Source organism: Rattus norvegicus, chromosome 9, assembly GCF_021556685.1.
Source record: "Rattus norvegicus strain SHRSP/BbbUtx chromosome 9, alternate assembly SHRSP_T2T, whole genome shotgun sequence".
In the NCBI taxonomy this organism is placed as follows: Eukaryota; Metazoa; Chordata; class Mammalia; order Rodentia; family Muridae; genus Rattus; species Rattus norvegicus.
Window position 1 is genome coordinate 28,211,746 of NC_141542.1, and position 19,983 is coordinate 28,231,728.

Genomic DNA, 19,983 nt, shown 5'->3' on the forward strand with positions numbered 1-19,983 from the left:
CCCACTACCCAGTGTTTGGGCCCAGCCTCAGCAATATAATGGACCTTAAAGAAACAAAACAGGGACAAGATGACAAGGTAAAAGCAATTGCCCTCAAGACTAGTATGATGGTTTGAATAAGAAAACATTCACAGACCCATGTGTGTGAATGCTTGGCCTATAGGGAGTGGCACTATTAGGAGGTGTGGCCTTGTTGGAGGAAGTGCGTCACTGTGGGGGTGGGCTTTGTGGTGTCATATGCTCAAACTACATCCAGTGCTTGCAGATCAAGATGTAGAACTCCCAGCTCCTTCTCCAGAGCCATATCTGACTGCACACTGTCATGCTTCCCTCTCTGATGATAATGGACTGAACCTCTGAACCTGTAAGCCAGCCCCAATTAAACGTTGTCCTTATAAGAGTTGCCCTGGTCATAGTGTCTGTTCACAGCAGTAAAATCCTAAGACAACTGGCAACCTGAGTTTGATCCCCAAAACCCACTTGATAGACACAAAGAGCTAAGTCCTTTAAGTTTGTCCTCTGATTACCACACGTGCACCCTTGGCGTGTGAAGACACGTGTGCACTTGCACGTGCACGCATGGGCGCAAACACACACACACACACACACACACACACTCAAATAAATAGGGCTGGCGTAGTGATTAGGTTTTAATCAACTTTGACATAGGCTGGGGTCATGAGGGAAGAAGGACCCTCAACTGGGAAAATTCCCACCCCCCACGTATCAGCTTGGCCTGTAGAGCGTTTTCCTAATTAATGGTTAATTGGGAAGGTCCAGCCCACTGCCAACCCTGGACAAACGGTCTTGGATTGTATAAGAAAATAAGCAGAATACATCGGAGGGAATAAGCCAGTGAGCACAGCTTCTCCTCAGCCTCTGCTGTAGTTCCTGTCTCCAGGTTCCTGCCTTGACTTCCCTACATAGCAGACTGCAGACTGTAGCTGAAGTAAACTATTTCCTTACCAAGATGCTTTTGGTTTTAGTGTTTATCACACCATGTAGTGTTACTACATCATATGGTGTTTGTCATATGCTGTATATCATACAATATACATACAGTTGTATGGTTGTATGTCATACAATACCCTGGCAAGATGGCTCAGCCAATAAAAGTGCATGCTGTACAAGCCTAATGACCTGAGTTCAATCCCTAGAACCCACATAAAGGTGGAAGGAGTGAGCTGACTTGTAAAGTTGTCTTCTGATCTCTATACACACACACGCACGCACGCACGCACGCACGCACATGCATGCGCACGCTAATAAATCATAAATAAATATTTGAAAACTCTAAAATAACCCAAATCTAGGGTTGAGATGACAGATATGTGCCACCACATTCTGATGCTAGAAGATGATTTTCAAAGAATCACGACAAATCTAGGCCAAAAGTCAGGAAAGGCGAAAGCAGAATGTGGGCAACCTCAGGGGCTATTCTGGTCCAACAGTGTTGAACATCAATCTTGTAACTTTCCTTGTTGCCAGGCGTTGCTATGGACCTCTGAACAGACTCCTATTTTCACCCTCCAAACAATTCTCTATTGTGGGGGCTCACACACATTATCCCAGCATTCTCATTCTGGGGTGGGAGGACCATAAGCTTGATGCCTGCCTGGGCTGCTTATGGAGACCCTGCTTCCAAAACCAAGGTGGCAGAACACTGCTCAAACGGAAGAATGCTTGCTTAGCGTACATGACGCCCTGGGTTTACCTCCAGCATCAAATGAACAGGGTATGGTCATGCAGGCCAATAGTCTCAGCACTCAGGAGGCAGAGGCAGGGGGATTCCTGCAAACTCAAGGCTATATGGTTTATTTAAGGCTGGCTTTAGCTGCATGGAATCCGGGTTTGAGAGTATGGGCTGAAGAGGTGACTCAGAGGTTAAAAGCAACTGTTGATCTTCCAGAGGAGCTGAACTGGGTTCCCCAAAACCACACTGGATTTACAACCCCTGCTCTGTGGGACCGAATGCTCTCTTCTTACCTCAGCAACAGAGAGAGAGAGAGAGAGAGAGAGAGAGAGAGAGAGAGAGAGAGAGAGAGAGAGAGAAGAGACAGACAGAGACAGATACAGAGACAGATATAGAGACAGAGACAGAGAGACAGAGACAGAGAGAAATCAAAAAGAGAAATGTGGGGAGGGGGAGGGGAGGGGAAGGAGAGGGAGATGGGGAGGAGTTCTGCCAAGGTTCCTGGAGATGACAGGGTGGAACTTTGAAGAAGCAGATCAGGACAAGTTACCCAAGGCTACAGATGGCCTGGGACAGTGTGGCACTACAGTCAACACGAAATGCTAGGAACCACACTTCAGCTGGCCTTATTTTGTTACTTAAATTTTTTATTTGCTTACGTTGTTTATTTATTGGTTTTCAAAACAGGGTTTCCATGTGTGGCCCGGGATGTCTTGGAATTAGCAGTGTAGACCAGGCTGGCCCCAAACTCAGAGATCCTCCTGCCTCTGCCTCCAAGAGTGCTGGGACTAAAGGTGGACACCATTATGCCTGGCTCTTGTTGTACTATGATGGGCACATGGAGGTCAGAGGGGAAACTTGAGACATCTTCTCTTTCCTCCTTTATGTGGGACCTGGGAACTGAACTCAGATGAACAGGCTTGTGCGGCAAATGCCTTCACCCGCTGAACCCTCTCACTGGTCCAAGATCCTTTGGTTCTGAGACAGGGCCTCATGCAGCCCACCCTTCTGTCTGTCCTTCTGCCTAAGTCACCGAGTGACAGATTGACAGGCTGCCCTGAACCTTAGCTTGGTTTACAAGCCTGTTCCAGGAGCCCTGGAGATGGCTCGTCTAATCGAGGCATTTTTGCAGTCAAACTCCACAACCTGGGTTCCATCTCACAGACCCATATAGGGAAGGAAAGAACCACAGAGATAAACAAAACGTAATTTAAAAATTCAAACATCCCTTCCAAGGGGCCATTTTATGAGCTAGCAATAATCAATGCTTTCTAGAAGTCCTCGTAAGCCAGACCCTGAGTCTGCCCAGCTGACTGAGAGGGAGGTGGGCCGATGGAGTTACCAGCATCATGTCGGATGACAAGATGCACCGGGAGCTGAACATCCGAAGATCCTCCGAGCTTACCTGGGCTTCTAACCCATACCATCTTCTCCTGGGTTTGGGGTCAGCTTCCTCCACCCCCCCCCCCCGTTCCAGGACAAATCTTTTAAAAACCTCTGAACAATCCAGCCCTTCCCAGAGCAGACAGAGTACACGTGTGTTACTGCCAGGCCGGGATCTGTTTCTCCTTCCAGTCTGGTGGAAATTACCAGGGGCCCAGAGTAGGGTGCTCGAGGCTGGGCAGACACGATCCCAGCCTTCAGGAGTTTTCCACTCATCCCTGGATGGGGCAAAAGGACAAATGGGGGTTCACATTCCATATGTCTAAATATTTAAAAGAGATAAATCATATTGCCGAACTTAAATCAAGCAAGACCCATTCCACGAGGCTGTTGCCTGTTCCTTCTAAAGATCTGAGCGTTCTACCAGGGGCTGGACAGGGAGAAAGGGCCTCTGAGCCTTGAGCACCTGTAACCTTTGTTTTTTTTTCATGGTGAGGTCTTGTGTAGCCCAGGCTAGCCTCTAACTCATAATAAAGCCCAGGATGACCCTGGATCCTTCCTTGACCCACCTTCCCTTACCTCCTCCTGAGGTCTGGGATTTCAAGCACCTTTGCCTGGCTTATGCAGTGTGGCGGTTAGGGCACCACGGAGGGAGGGCTCTGTACATTCTAAGCCCATCAGTCTACCATCTGACTCTTTTACTTTACCAATTTACCAGTTGGTATTTTCATCGTCAATGGGCAAACCCTCCTCCTTCAACAAATGTTTCAGCAGCCACTCAAAGACTGACAGATCTGATGGGGCACGTTACCTACCATCCGGGTCATCTCTCTGGATTTCGGCCATCAATGCCTCTCACCTGGTCATCTCAATCGGTTCCCTAATTGCTCTCTTTGCTTCCCCTCCTGTCCCTACCCCCAGGCTGGTCCATTTGAGCATCAACACCCTTTTAAAAATGTTTGCAGTGGGCGAGCTGGCTCAGTGGGTAAAGGCACTTACCGCCAAGCCTGATGTCCTGACTTGGAACCCTCCATGGCAGACGGGAAGAATTTACCCCCAAAAGTTGTCCTCTGACCCCCACACGCACCACGTTCACCCCATGAGCGGCTACACATGTGCAGGCCTGCAACAAGTGTTTGAGAGATGGCTCAGCAGCGAACAGCACACACTGTTCCTGCAGAGTGGCTCACAGCTGCCTATCACTCCAGCTCCAAGGCATCTGACACCCTCTCCTGGCCTGTGAGACTATCTGTACTCGCGCGCGCACACCCCACACAGACACATAATTTAAAAATAAGATAATGTAAATTAAAAACTGTTTGCTGGTTGGGCATAGGAACACACATCAGTAACCAAAGCACTTGGCAGGCAGAGGCAGGAAGGTCTCAAGTTCGAGGCCAGCCGGGACTTCATAGAGAGACCCTGTCTTAGAAAACCAAAGGCGAGGGGTAGAATTCAGTGGTAGAACATTTGGCCTGGCATGTTCCAAGGTGCCCTGAATTCAATCTTCAACACCACGAAACATTAGGCAAAACAGGGCCTGGGTGTGTGTGGTTCAGTTGGTAGAATGTGTGCCAAGTTTGCACAAAGACCTGGATTTGGTCTCCACAACCAAATCAACTAGGTGAGGTGCTGCATAGATCCAAACAGCAAAGCAAAGCAAACCAGAACTAGGCAAGTCGTTGCATGCCCATAATCCCATAGGGCATTTGAGGCCAGCCTGGAATACAGAAGCCCTGTCTGAAGCAAAGCAGAACAACTAATAATAATAAAATAAAAACATGTCGCTCTGTTATCCCCGATTAGCGCTTACCAGCGCCTCCCGCTTTGTTCTACCATCTACCTCCCGCACCCAACACACCAGCTAAAAAGGATTCCGGATGACAAACCGCCAGGCACTCTGGCTTGGTTACTTTCTGCCTTGGCAACTCTCAGTCTTGGTAGTTGGGGACATGTCCGGTCTAACCACCCAAAGGATTCTGGGTTTGCATGAGAAGGGGGTCTGAGGAAAGGTTAGGGTGGGAGAGCTGGGGAGAGACAAATGGGTTATAGTGACTCCATCCCCAGTGACCTAGTGGTCATTAAGGAAGGTCTGAAGCAGTTGGGGATTTAGCTCAGTGGTAGAGCGCTTGCCTAGGAAGTGCAAGGCCCTGGGTTTGGTCCCCAGCTCCGAAAAAAAGAACCAAAAAAAAAAAAAAAAAGGAAGGTCTGAAGCAATGTGTCCTGGGCCACCCTCCCTTCCTGCCCACACAGGGCTTGACTCTAGGTCAGTTGGTGGCTTTTAAGTCATTAAGCTGAGGGCTAAGCACTTGCAGATGTAATTGTAGCAATGGCCCTGGGAGTGTTGCAGGCTCTGGACACCAAAGGCTGAGCTCTCAGGACCCAAGACAGAACTCACCAGGGTGCCAGGGCCCAGGCTTCTCCTCTGCTTCTCTTCCTGCTTGGTGCTGAGATGGAGCTTGCTGAGGGGCTGAGCCAACCTTGGTTGCCAGGCTCCAAGGGCTCTGTGGCCCTCCTCTGTCGTTAAGGAACTGTCCTCCAAAGTCAGTATATACTCTGTCCTCCTCGTCCCCAGCCGACCCAACGTGTCTCCCCAGCACCCCAGAAAGTAGGCCAGCAGCCTTGGAAACAATCTTGTGCAGACTGGATGCTTGAGGGTTACGCTGGCCCCCGGGCGAGCAGAAATGAAGAAAGTTGGGGCAGGTGCTGAGGAGAGAGAGGAAGGACAACAGAAAGCATCGGCCTGAGGAAGACTGAGAATGGCTCCGTGGAAGTCACCCTGAAACTGAGCTTGAAGGCCGTGTTGCACTCTGCAGACCAAGCCTGAAGCAGGATACGTACTTTTGAGTTCTGTGGTGGCATCTGGGGGATGGGAGTGTCAGGGGTTGAGACAGGGTGCCAATCGCCCAGGCTGGCCTTGAACTCACTATGACTTTCAACTTCTGACCCTCCATCTGTACCTCCCATTTGCAAGGACTGAAGGCATGCGTCACTGTGCCTAGTTTACAGGGTTCCGTTCATTGAACCCAGGGCCTCATCCGTGCTAGACAAGCACGCCATCAACTGAGCCAGATCCCCTTCCATTGTTTTATTGTTACTAAATCGTTTTTAATTTCTATTGTGTGTGGTATGCATATGCATGTGTGTTTTTGTATGTGTGTGTCGATGTGTGCATGTATGTGCATTGTGTGCTTGTATATGCATGTGTTTGCATGTGTGCATGTGTGTTGAGGCTCAAGGTTGGTGTGTGGAATCATTCCCTCTTCCACCTTCTTCACTGAGACAGGCTCTCTCAATCAAATCCAGAGCTCATCGATATGGCTTGTCTTCCTAGCCAGCTTGCTCTGAGGATCCTGTTTGCTGTGTAGCTGGATATTGTCTTGATCATCCTGTCTCTACCTTCTAAGTGTTATGTCTGTAGGTGCATTCGGGGAAGATCTCTCACCGAATCAGGAGTTTATACGTTTGCCTAGACCGGCTGGCCATGAGCTCCACAAGCTATAGCTTCTATATGGGTACTGGGGACCCAAACTCAGGCCTTCGTGCTTGTTGACTTTCCAAGACCCCTCTCTGCATTTTTTTGATTCTCTCAACAGTTTCTCTGGGCATTCCTGGGGAAGACTCCACCACCCAACCTCCCAACCCCAACCCCTACCCTACAACCCCCAACCCTCCACCCCCACTTGACCTCTTGTACAGTCCCTGAAGAGACATCTTCAGAATGGTAGGCTACTGTCCAAGCTCTGGACCTTGTGGGTAATGAATGATACCCTGAATCGAGCCCCTGTTGGTTTGTTTGTTTTTTTAAGTTTTTATTTATTTTATGCACATGAGTACACTGTTGCTGTCTTCAGACACACCAGAGAGGGCATCACAGTCCATTACAGATGGTTGTGAGCCACCATGTGGGTGCTGGGATTTGAACTCAGGACCTCTGGAACAGCAGTCAGTGCTCTTAACCTCTGAGCCATCTCTCCATATCTGTTTTTTTGTTTTGTTTTGCTTTTTAAGGCAGCAGCCCAGGCTAGACTTGACCTCATTAGGTAGTCCCAGCTGTTAGTTAACAGTGAACCTATAATCCTCCTGTGCTGGACTCTTAAAATGCTGGGGTTACAAGTGTGCCCCCACTAAACCTGGTTAGCACAGTGTTGAGAATTGAGCCTGGGACGCATACATACAAGGCTAGCACTATTAAGTGAGCTATATCCCCAAGGCTGTACCTTTTCTAAGCCACTAGGCCAGATGATTGCTTAGATCCCTGGCATCCCTGAGCCCTGTCTCTCCTGATAACTCACAGAAGGGCCCTCCGCTGCTGAGGATAGAGAAAAACTCCTCTGGAGACCCTGATAGACATTCTACCCCAAGGTCTGATGTCCTGCGTGAGTGCCTGCCCAGCTTCCTGGGGAGCTCGGCATCTGCCTGAAGGCTTATCATTAGGCAGCCCCCCCTTTCAAACTGGGCAGTGTCCCCAACATTTCATATGGACGGGGGCAAATTAGAACTTGGACTAAAAGCAGCAAACCTACATGCAAGTCACCAAGCCAGGGTATCATTACCCACAGAGACCAAAGCCGAGACAGCGGCTAGCCGAACAGTCTGGATAGCTGCCCCAGTCTGGGCAGTGAAAGGTGGGGCAGCAATAGAGTCTCCTCCAGGAACACCCGAGGAAATCGTTGAGCAAAATCAAAGAATTCACAAAGGGGCCGGCTGCCAACTCTTCCCCGGAAAGTGTCGCTTTGGAGGCCGTTACTAGTCATGTTTACCTTGGTGTGAATCATGTATCTTACAGCAAGAGTTGCTAGGAGGAAGGAAACGTTTTTTTGGAAGCCGGATGTTTCTCTGTAAAGAAAGAGTAATACAAAATGGAGGGAGAGAGGTGGGAGACAGTCACTCACAGAACTCCGCACTAACCTGTACTACCCCACCTCCCACCTGATCTCTTTTTGCCCTCAACCTCCTCTCTCTCTCTCTCTCTCTCTCTCTCTCTCTCTCTCTCTCTCTCTCTCTCTCTCTCTCTCTCTTCCTTAGGGCAGCTCAGGTGCTAGCTGAAAGGTGCTTTCTGGAAGGGAAAGGTATTTGGCAGTGAGCAGGGGTTGGGGGAGGGGAATGTCAGCCTGTGCTAACTTGAGGGGTGTGGCCCCAGGCTTGTCAACAAGAGGCGGGAGTGGCTTCCTGCCTGAGCTCCTGGGCTGCTAGCTGTGGAAATTCCTACCTGGCTCTCTGCTCCAGCCCTACCTGCCACAGGAAAGGAACAAACAAACAAGGGAAGTCAGTGTGACACCTGCCCCTGCCTGGGCCTCTGCCCTTGAGAGGTTTCAGACAAGCTCAGCACCCAGGAGCCCAGGAGCCTACCAACAATACCTAAGACCCCTGGCCCAGGCCCCTTTCCAGCCTGTGGAAGGCCATCTTGAAGCAGTCAAGCCACTTGACCTTTCTGGATTCCAGAGTCAATGAAGAAGAGGTGACAGAAATCAGTACACTGCCACTTATTGTGGTTCGAATCCCACCTCCACATCTTAATGGGTCTTGGATGTAGATGGCTCATTCTGGTGTCTTTGTCTCGGCACCTTTCTCTCCCACTCCCCGGGAGTCTCTTGTAGCTATGGGTGACCTTGAACCTCTGATCCATTCCCAAGTGTTGGGATTACAGGTGTGCACCACCACAACCAGTTTTTCCATTTGCCGAGGCTTTGCACATGCCAGACAAGTACTCTACAGACTAAGCCACTCCCTCCACACCGCTTTCCCACCTCAGGTGTCTCTATGATTGCCTCAAGGCTTTGGAGGTGGGTTATGAGAGGAGGGCAAATCACCCATGCGTGCCCGCCCCACTGCCATAGAGATCCTTTACGTATTACTATAATTGGTTTGTTTTTATTTTATGTGTATGTGTGCCCTGAGTGCACCCCTGTGTACCACCTGACCGCAGATGCCCACGGCGGCCAAAAGAAGGCATTGAAGTCCGGGTACTGGAGTTGGAGATGGTTATGAGTTATGTGTGCTGGGAACTAACCTGGGTTCTCTGGAGGAGCAGCCAATGCTCTTAGCCACTGAGTCAGCTCTCCAGCCCACCTGCTCCTTCTTCCATAAACCTCAGAGTGAAGCTAGCCATGGAAGTGCACGCCGTTGATCCCATCACAGAGGTAGAGGGCAGGCGGATCTGTGTGAGATGGAGGGGAGCCAGGGATATGTAGAAAGGCACAGTCCTAAAAGCAACAATAACAGCTAGTGTAAATCTCGGATTCTAAGAAGTGTCATTATTTTAATTTCCATGCGCTTAGCAAGACACGATGGTGCATGCCTAAATTCCTGGCATTTAGGATCTGACACCTCTGGCCTCCTCCTGCACCTGCATTCACACGCACATACTCACACACAGATACACACACATACACATAAGCACTCACATGCAAATACTCACACACATACACGTAAAGCACTCACATGCACATACACACAGATACACACACATACACATAAAGCACTTACACACACATACTCACACACAGAAGCACACACATACACATATATAAAGCAAAAGGGCCATCTCACCAGGTGGTGGTGGCACACACTTTTGATGCCAGCTCTCAGGAGGCAGAGCAAGTGGATCTCTGAGTTCGAGGACAGCCTGGTCTGCAGAATGAGTTCCAGGACAGCCTGAGCTACACAGAGAAACCCTATCTTAAAAAAACAAAAAAACAAAAAAAGAAAAAAGAAAAAAAAAAACTCATCTCAACAACATACAGATTTTGGGGCCAGCCAAGGGTACATGAGACACAATAAAAGAAAAAAACAAAAATCCTGGTGTGGTCAATGACACCATGGAACTGAGAACATTCTGGATCATTGGGAGGATTGAGGGAAACAGTGTCACGCCCTACAACAACAACAGTTCCCCACTTGGGAAGAGTCATTTTCAAATGTGACACCCACACTTCATCCCCTGTGAGCCCAAACCAAAGGGGATGTGTCCCAGTGATCTTTCTATGCCTTTGTTTCCCCAGCTGCAAAGCCAAGCTCCTTACTGGGATCTGTTGTATTGTGGGAATTAAATCAGTGGTTCTAAACCTTCCTAATGTTGCCACCCTTGAATACAGTTCCTCACATTGTGGTGACCCATAAACATAAAATTATTTTTGATGCTACTTCGTAACTGTAATTTTGCTACTGTTACAAGTCATAATATAAATATCTATGATTTCCACTGGTCTTAGGTGACCCTGTAAAAGGGTCGTTCAACCCCGAAGTGGTCGCGACCTACAGGTTGAGAAACACTGAATTAAGTGAATGGTTTTTGAACAAGATCAGCGGGCATGCTGAAGGACGCGTTAAAAGGCACGCCATGCTTCCAGAACTCAGGTTGAAGGCAGAGGAGGGCAAACAGCAGGGCCACGTGATTGTCATCAGGCCCCACCTCCACCCCCACTCCTTCCCAATGCTCTTGGGAGAGGCCCACCCTGGTCTCTGTAGGGGATGGGAGGCCAAGGGGAGGCTCACCTGCCTTCTGTACAAAGTCCGGAGAGCCCCGCCCACCCTGGCACTGGGCCCCACCCCCACCGCAGAGTTGGTGGGCACTGCCACACCCCAACCTGCCACAGCCTCTTGGAGTCCTTGACAAGAACCAAACCTTCCCCGCCTCGCCCCTCCCCTTTCCTGCTTTTATTATTTTTCTTTTCCATAAAGATTAGCCTCTGCTGCTTCTCTATCGAGGCCCAGAGGATAAACATGTGGTCCCGAGGCTGAGAAACGCCAGGCCTGAAGGCCCCACAACCCCCACCCTGCAGCATAAACCCAGGGCTTTTAAGCAAGGAATGGTTTTCAGCAAATCTCCCACTATCAGCAGAAACCTTTGAAAGAGTTTGTTTAAAGGCCAGGGAGATAAACAGCAAGGAGTAGTGTTTGTTTAAGAGGCATGCTCTGTGTGGCCACTCTGGGGCCAGGATTTACCATCTGTGGGGAGGAGAGCCACTTGGAGGCTAGGGTGAGGGCCTCCCAGGGGCACCCTTGGACTCCTGGGTGTGGACTCCAGCCCAGGTAAACTACCTGAGTCTTGGGAGAGGGAGAAGAGCCCGGCTGTAACTGTGGGTCCTCCTGGGCTAATGGTAGCAGAGGGAGGCTAAAAGGAATCCTTCTCAGTCTGCAGCTGTTAGAAAGGAGGTACCCAGAAGGACCTGCAGCGGGATGGAGGCAGAAACCCTGCATGAAGGAGCCGAGATACGGCTCCATCAGTGGCCTGTCTGGCACACAAGTCAGAGAGCCTGAATCGAGATGACCCGAGCCTATGTGAAAAGCCCAACCTGGGGTGAGGAGTGGAGACAAGAAGGTCACTGAAGTTTACCGGTCAGCTGGCCTTGCCCAACTGATGAACTTCAGGGTCGTTGAGAGACCCTGTCTCAAAAAATAAAGGTGGGGAAGGCCAGCAAGATGGTTCAGGGGAAGAAGGTGCTTGCCACCCAGCCTTACTACCCTCGTGGTAGAAGAAGAGAGTCTGGCAAAATGTCCTCTGGCATAGATATGCAAGGTGTGAACACACACACACACACACACACACACACACACACACAAATAAAGTAATAATAATAATAAGAGCAGTAAACAGCTGAGGAAAGACAGTTGATCGCGGACCACCACATCTATATTAAGATTTACACACTTGGGCTGGGGATTTAGCTCAGTGGTAGAGCGCTTACCTAGGAAGCGCAAGGCCCTGGGTTCGGTCCCCAGCTCCGAATAAAAGAACCTAAAAAAAAAAAAAAAAAAAGATTTACACACTTAACCCACATGCCTACTACACACACTCACAGTTAAACTAAAAAAAAAAAAAGTTTCCAGGATTCCACTCTGCCATACTCAAAGTTCAGACTAGGAGTAGGGTCTGGGCCCATGCCATAAACCTTACAACCTGAAATCTAACATACACCAGAGTGATCTCTTACGTAAAGCCAGACCTACTCAGCCCCTGAGACACTCAGGGTGCTGCCCCTGGGCCTCAGTATGCTGAGCCTGCATCCTTCCACTGGCCAGATGTAAGAAGCACCTGCTTTCTACCATGTGGGGGACTTGGCGCTCAACAGAGCCAAGTAAGGCTCTATACAAACGATGAGCATACACCAGGTAAGGAGACCCTAATTGAGGAGGCCAAAGTTACCAAGGCTGAGGGATGGCTGAGGGATGACTCTGGTGGGTATCTCTATAAGGGCAGAGGGCCCAGGTAGGACCTCAGGGACAGGTTCAATGGGGAGGAAGAATCAAGGCGCTGCCCGTGTCCCTGGTGAGATGGGTGTGGGCTGTGAACCTGCAGGCGGGAAGCCATAGACTCGTATTGGCTTTTCCCAAGAATCCTTTCTCCCTTCCAGGCCGCAAGGACGGTAGGTTCTGAAGATAGGGAGACAGGTAACGTCTGACACACTTCCAACGTGAAGGCGCCCCATGAGTTAGATTAGGAGCAACATTACCTCTTGAAGCAAGTCTTCAGGTGCAACTGGGGACCTCTGCTCCCCCCTGGCTCTGCCTTTTGCTAACCAGGTAACCTGGGCGGGAAGATGGAAGGAAGAATGGCGGGTGTTCGTGCATGGAGTGTATACAGTAGGTGCTCACTAAACACTGGGTCTGCCGGTTGGGCCCCTTGCACTCTCAGTCCTCTTTGCTCTTGGAAAGATGAGCTACAAAATGCCCTCATTTGGGGCCTGTCTACCAGTTTCCAGACAGGAGGAGGTGAGGGGGGCACCTGCAGTTATCTGCAGGCACTGAAAAGACCTTCTCATTGTCCAAAGTCCACAAGGAGGGTAGGAATCCAGGACAAGTGGGCTTTCGGTCACCCTCAGGAGGAAATGCAAGCCGTCAAGGCTGTTGACTAGTGGAAGGGACTTAGAGGCACAGAGCTCCTGGACTGGGCAGAGAGATGGAGAGGGGGAAACATCCCTGGGAGAAATCTCTGGGGCTGCTTCTACGTTAAGATTTTCCACCATTCCTTACGGGGATTCCAAAGTCCACCTAGTGCATCTCCAATCCTCTGGAAGAGAAGTCATCTGTTGTTTGCCCTTAGTGTCCCGCCAGGTGACAGGCCAGCACACCTGAGAGATAAGCCCATTCTGAGTCTGAACCAGCAGCACATTAGCCTGTGAGCCTTACCCAGGTGACACAGGTGAGGCTCACAGGGCCTTGAATGTGTTCTCTCTGAGGTACAAGAACATTCCAGCACCACGGGAAGGACCGAGGGACAGATGTCTGGAAGACACGCTATAAGTATTTTATTACGTAATTCCTAGCGCTCCAAGGCTCAACCTGGAATCAGATGCACTTCTGCCGGGATCATAGAATTGCAGACTGTGGCTCAGACATCCATAGGGCGGGACTGCTGTCCCAGCCCCCCCCCCCTTGGCAGCCAGAGTGCCTGGGCACCTCAGGGTTCCTTCTCTTTGCCCTGTCGACACCTTGCCAAGGAGAACCCTCATGCCTGGCAGCTGGAAGCCAGCCCTTTTCCTTTCAAAGCGTCTGTATCTCCTTTGCTTCCTCCTCCTTCCTCCCCCCACCCCTCAAAAAGGGAGGATACCCCTGTGTTGAGTACACAGCCTGTAATTTTGCTGTCAAACCTCAGCTAGGAGGTCAGTGTTGTGACTGGCTGTGTAAGGATCTCTCCCTTAAGGGTAATTGCACTAAATTCCCGCTGAAGGACAGCTCTCTCTGGATAGAATGCGAGAAAAGCCCCACATCACACCCTTATTTGCGGAAATGCTTGGGTCTCTGCGGCTGTCACTGGCACTCTGGCAGAGAGATACTTTGAGGCACTCTGACTCCTCTGAGCTGAGGCTGCAGGGTGACAAGACTCAAGACCACAGGGAAGTGCGGGCAAACAGCAAGAGGAAGGGCCCCTGAGGCTCTGTCTGGGGACCCAGGGTTCTAGGTGACCCAGAGGTACTTGGCTCCATTTGGAGTGTCTCCACTTTCACTGACAATATCCTGAACCGTGAAATCAAGAAGGTCCCATCTCCTGGCATCTCCGTCTCCAGACAGGGAGGGGAGACCCTTCTGTGCTGACCCATCCCTCTAACAGGTTGGCCATGATCATACTGCATCCTAAAGGATCCTTGGCCCCCCCGCTGTGGACCCAAGGGACTGGAGATAGACTTTAAGATGAACCTGGTTGGACAGTGAAACCCATGAGAAAGAGCTGGAGAGCTCTTAGGCATAGGATGGCCTCATAGGTGAGCAAAAAATAGAGCCACACCTGCCCATCATCCACAGACCTCGTCGCTCTCTCCACCGGGAGGACCCGAGGATGGCAGAAAAAATGGTCCCAACCTTCCAGGTCTAACACTGGAGTTTCCCCTCTATCCCAGGGAGACCCCGGCAAGAACCAGGGAGTCACTTCATCCACAACAAACAGTTAAAAGGAAGAAAGCGGGTCTGGCGATATCAATGCACTTCGATAACAATAAACCCTGCTTTTAATTTATGCTAATGTGTAGGGCTGTGGTGACAGTAAGAACTAAATTACAGAGTGGCTTTCGAGCCGGTAATTATCCCCCCATTTTTCACCGCTCTGGAAGATGGACACACAATTATGCTCTCTTGCTGTATATTAATACAGATTCTTGACATCTTCAGCAGACCCAGAGCTGTCATCCAGCTTTTTGTCTCCTTTAATTGAAAATTAATGGTTACTGGGTTGCCACGGAAACAGAGGCCACGGACGCCAATGGCGCTCACGTCTCACTGAGGGACTGGCGGCATCAGGAGTCCGGAATGACCTTGAAAGTTAAAAGAAAAAAAAAACTTAAAAAAAAAAAAAGAAAGGGGAGAGGAGGGGAGATGAGGCAGGAGGGTGGGCGGCTGTGGGTCAGAGCAGAGAGAAGAGAAGGCAAGACCAGGGAGAGACTAGAGGGACGTGAAAAAAATAGAGAAAACACCACAGAATTGGGAATAGGACCAGCGCTGGACAGAAAGAAATCGAATTAGTAAATATCATCTCCCAAGTCTGCTTTATTTTGCTTGGGTTTTTTTGTTTTTTGGTTTTTTTTTTGTTTGTTTGTTTTTGTTTGTTTTTTTTTTTTTACTCTAGTTCTCTTCTACCTCAGGCCGGAGCGGGGTCTTGAACTTCTGATCCTCTTGCCTCCAGAGCCCTCCCAGTGGGTGCTGCTTTTTTCTTTTTTTTCTTTTCTTTTTTTTTTTTTTTTTCCGGAGCTGGGGACCGAACCCAGGGCCTTGCGCTTGCTAGGCAAATGCTCTACCACTGAGCTAAATCCCCAATCCCGGTGCTGCTTTTATAGTTGTGTGCCATCAAGCTTGGCTTAGGCAGTACTAGGGATCGAACCCAGGAATTTGTGCTTGCTAGGCAAGCATGCTAGCAACTGAGCCAGATCCTCAGCCCTTCCCCCAGAAGACCACTGAACAGCCGGGAGATGGGTCCTTCCTTCTAACCCTGTGGTCAAATCTGTGTGAGAGCATCAGCCTCTGCCTGGAGCTCATGGGGAAGAGACAAAGTGTCTTAGGTGTGGTAGAAGGCAGGGGCGGAACAAGCTGTGGAGGTGTGTGTGGGGGATCATACCCCAGGATCCAAATTGAGCTGTTAAAAACAGGATCAGAGAGAATATTGCTGCTTGGGGAGCCAGGAAGCCACACAAGGGGAACCAGTGAAAGGGCTCTGTGGGCTGGGCCTTCAGCTCTAAAACTTAACAAAAGAACCAGAGAGAGTTAGGGATGGAGGTCTGACAGGGAGAGCCTAGGCCTGGGAGGAGAAGCCAGGTTTACCTAGGAAGATTAGACATGGTTGGACTGCTCAGAGAATCTGAAATCTAGTAGTTCTGAGGCTGCAGGCTCAGCACAGGGCTGGTGACAACCCACAAGTGTTCCAACAGGAAAGCTGGGTTCACTGTTATCAACCAGGGCATCTGGTCAGGACACTGGTTCACTAGTTTCTAGTCACCCACAGGGAACTGGGGCCCAGCTAGCCTCCCCAGTCCCAAGAACAAATCAGAGCTGACCTGTCCCAATGGGAAGTGGAAGCAGACGGACAGACAAGCAAACAGCTACTGGATAATCTGCCCCCTCGACAGTTTCTCTCTGAAGATGCCCATTGCAGTGGTGCTTATCATAGTTTAAAAAAAAGAATCCAGAAACAATCTATATAACCAAACACTGGATGGATGGATGGATGGATGGATGGATGGATGGATGGATGGATGGATGAATGGATGGATGGACAGATGGACAGACGGTTAGATGGATGGATGGATGGATGGATGGATGAATGGATGGATGGACAGATGGACAGACGGTTAGATGGATGGATGGATGGATGGATGGATGGACAGATGGACAGATGGACGGATGGATGGACAGACAGACAGACGGACAGACAGATGGATGGACGGATGGATGGACGGGTGGATGGATGGATGGACAGATGGACGAATGGACGGATGGACGGATGGATGCATGGATTGATGGAGATGCTTCCTAATAAACCAAAAGGTAGGACACTCTTCTTCTTAAAACACTTTTAAAATGTGTATTTGTTTCTGTATGTATGAGTATGTACAGTGTGCATAGTACCCATGGAGCTCAAAGAGGGTATTGGATCTCCTGAAGTCAGTCAGTCAGTCTGTCTGTCTGTCTATTGAGGCGGGGTCTTCTTCTGTGTAGCCCAGACTGGCCCAGACAGAGAAAGGTGACCTTAAATTTGTTTCTTAGATTTACTATTTTATTTCACATGTAAGAGCGTTTGCCTGCGTTGGGCCTGGTGCCTGCAGAGGTCCGAAGAGTTGGATTCCCTGGAACTACAGCTATGAATGAATGGTTTCAAATCACCATGTGGGTGCTAGACACTGAACGCAGGTCCTTTGCAACAGCGACAAGCACTCCTAACCACAGAACTGTCTCCCGGCCCCCGACCTTGAACCTTCGATCCTGGGGCTTCCATTTGCCAGCACACCAGTTTGTGGGGCACTGGGACATGAACCCAGGACTTTGGGCATGCTGGGTAAACACTACCAAAGTGAGCCATGTGAGGCTCTGTAGATTAAAAGTGAGCATCCTCAAGTCTGTTAATGTACACATATGTCAAAAGATCTAGCGTATACAGGACTCTCTCTCTCTCTCTGGGCTTTTGGATTATAAATGATCTTTGTCTCTTTGTGTGTGTGTGTGTGTGTGTGTGTGTGTGTGTGTGTGTGTGCATGCTTTTCTGTATTTTCTAAGTGTTGGTTTTAGTTTTTTGAGACAGGGTCTCTAGTACCCCAGATTGGCCTTGAACTTGGTCTATAGGTGAGGATGACCTTGAACCCCTGACCCTCCTGCCTCCTTTTCCTAATAACAAGATCACAGATGTTCACCACCATGTTTTCTGAAATTCTGTAATATATATGTGTGTGTGTGTGTGTGTGTGTATATATATATATATATATATATATATATATATAAAACTTTGATGATCACAAAATGGCTTTTTTTTTAGACTAGCAGTTCTAGAAACCAGCACCCTAGAGTTTAAATTCCCAGCAAGGGGGAGGGGACTCCCCACATATGTATGCTGAGATTTGGCAACTGGCCAGGGTTTTACCCTAGAAACAAGAGCCTTCCCAAATCACCAGACCCATTGCAAGCCCTCATACCGTTCAAACCCTCTCCTCACCTCAGCTGGATGTCCAGAGCTTATAGAGATCAGAGAGGGGTCGAGAACCCAGAAGGACTGCTCAGTGAACAGGTGTGCAAAAGGCATATGTTAGTGGCCATGCCCACCACGTGGCTCCTGGGAGAACCCTGAAAGTAGTGTGCAGACTTAAACCACATGCCTGGCCATGCGTGTGGGTCATCAGCCCAATGGCCAGGGAGGGGCTGGTTCACGAAGATCCAGTACCTGGCTGGACCTCAATGGTCACCAAGCTGATCGTGAGCAGTTATTAACTATATACCATTATTTTTTTTTTACTATTTCTTTTTTTTTTTTCGGAGCTGGGGACCGAACCCAGGGCCCTGCGCTTGCTAGGCAAGCGCTCTACCACTGAGCTAAATCCCCAACCCCTAACTATATACCATTATAACTACAACGAATCTCCCTAGTTCTGTGTGTTCATATGTGCAGACATGAATGTGCGTGAGAGACAGAAACAGAAAGAGATACGGAAACAGAAGCCAGCTTTAGATAGTCCTCAGGGAATATTACCTTGTTTGTCTTCATTTATTTATTTTTGAGACCGAGTCTCACTGTGTAGCTATCAATGGCCTGGAACTGGCTATGTATGCTAGGCTGGCATTGGACTCAAAGAGATCCTCCTGCCTCTGCATTCTAAGTTCTCAGATTAGAAGTGTTGCCCCCACACCTGGCCCTCTCTTTAAAAACTTTCATTTGGGGCTGACTGAAGGGATGGCTCAGTACTTAATAGCACTGGCTATTCTTCCAGAGGACCCGGGTTCAATTCCCGGCACCCACGGGGCAGCTCACACCTGTCTATAACTCCAGGTCCAGAGGACCCAACTTCACAGAGACATACATACAAACGAAACACCAATACACGTAAAAATAAAAAAGTATTTTTAAAAAAACTTTCATTTAGTGTGTGTGTGAATAAGAACACACGTGTAACACAGTCTATGTGTAGAGATCGGAGAACAGTTCTCAACACAGTGGGATCCATTGACTGACCTAATTCACCAGGCTTGCATGAAGTGCTCTGACCTCACCAGCCATCATCTCACCAGCCAGCCTACACATATGCTCTTGTTTGTTTGTGTGTGTGTGTGGGGGGGGGGGGGGGGGGGGTCTCTTGTAGCCCAGCTGATCTTTTTTTTTTTTTGGTTCTTTTTTTTCCCCCGGAGCTGGGGACCGAACCCAGGGCCTTGCGCTTCCTAGGTAAGCGCTCTACCACTGAGCTAAATCCCCAGCCCAGCCCAGCTGATCTTGAATCAGCTATGTACCTGAAGATGATCTTTGCCTCCTGCTTTTCCCACACTCTCCTCCAGTGCTGGGATCAGACTTGACACCAAGACTAAGCTGTCTGTCTCTCTTTCTGAAGGTGGCTTTTGCTTCATCCACCCGGAGGGTCTCACAAGGGCCCGGTTCTTTCTTTATTTCCTGAAATACACGAAAGTGAGCGGAAAGAAGACTTGTGCCTCACCCTCTGCCAGTCTGACTGGGACATTAAACTGAGCATCTGTCCCATGACCGCCTCATCCCTGAAACGTAGGAGGCCTGGCTTCCTCTCTGCCCCCTGTCTGTCCTTTCTAAAGTCTCCTGTCCTTGCCCCAACCTCTCCAGTCACCCCTGCCCACTTCCCTCCCTACCCACTTTCCCAGAGCAAGAACAAGAGAACAAACAAGACAAACCCAGAGGCGACGGTAGTGGCAGCAACAAGGGAGACAGGGAACCGGGCTTCATTCCCCGGCTTCCCTGATCCCGACCTTAATCCCTGCTCAGCATCCTGTCAGCCGGCTGTTCTGAGCTGACATTGCTGCAGGCACCTTCTCCGCAGCCCTTCCTCAGATCTACCTCCTCTGGGGACTTTTAAAGAGGAGCCCGAGGTTTCTCTGTTACAGCCTGCTTCACTCGCTGCCCTCGAGCAAAACCTGGGCTCCCACGGGGCTGCTGGGAGGAGGGCTGAGGGAGTGGGGGGTGGGAGGGCGGGGCGGTGCCTGTTCTGCTGTTTTTAAGGAGGAGTCAGGGTGGAGGGGGCAGGGCCCCAGAGAGGTTTACGGAATGAGGGTCAAGCCTGGGGCAGGGGCCCAGCCAGTACTGCCTGTCTATCAAAGCAGGGCAGGGGTCGGATGCTCAGTATGCAGGCATGAAAGGCAGAGGAGAAACTGAGGCTGGGGCTTAAGGAACTTAGAGTTGTGGGTGGCGAAGAAACCGGACTTATATATAGCTGTGAGTCAATAGGAAGTCAGAGGTCAGAGTGGGATCAGTGGGTAAA

At 49.7% G+C, this 19,983-nt stretch overlaps 1 long non-coding RNA gene across 5 annotated transcripts; it reads right to left on the reverse strand.

Moving 5' to 3' along the window:
* Window positions 1–2,311: 2,311 nt before the first annotated feature.
* LOC102554116 (uncharacterized) lies at window positions 2,312–19,657 on the reverse strand. 5 transcript variants are annotated; one of them, XR_015629023.1, is made up of 9 exons: window positions 19,400–19,640; window positions 18,992–19,148; window positions 12,532–12,606; window positions 11,767–11,816; window positions 9,090–9,282; window positions 7,840–7,915; window positions 5,475–5,782; window positions 4,076–4,199; window positions 2,326–3,354 (listed from the first exon to the last, which is right to left on the reverse strand). It is a non-coding gene; the product is annotated as an uncharacterized LOC102554116 (long non-coding RNA). The 5 variants fall into 5 exon arrangements; XR_015629024.1 differs by lacking the exon at window positions 12,532–12,606 and adding an exon at window positions 14,636–14,826 and having other exon boundaries at window positions 19,400–19,634; XR_015629020.1 differs by lacking the exon at window positions 12,532–12,606 and having other exon boundaries at window positions 19,400–19,637.
* Between the last annotated feature and the right edge of the window lie 326 nt (window positions 19,658–19,983).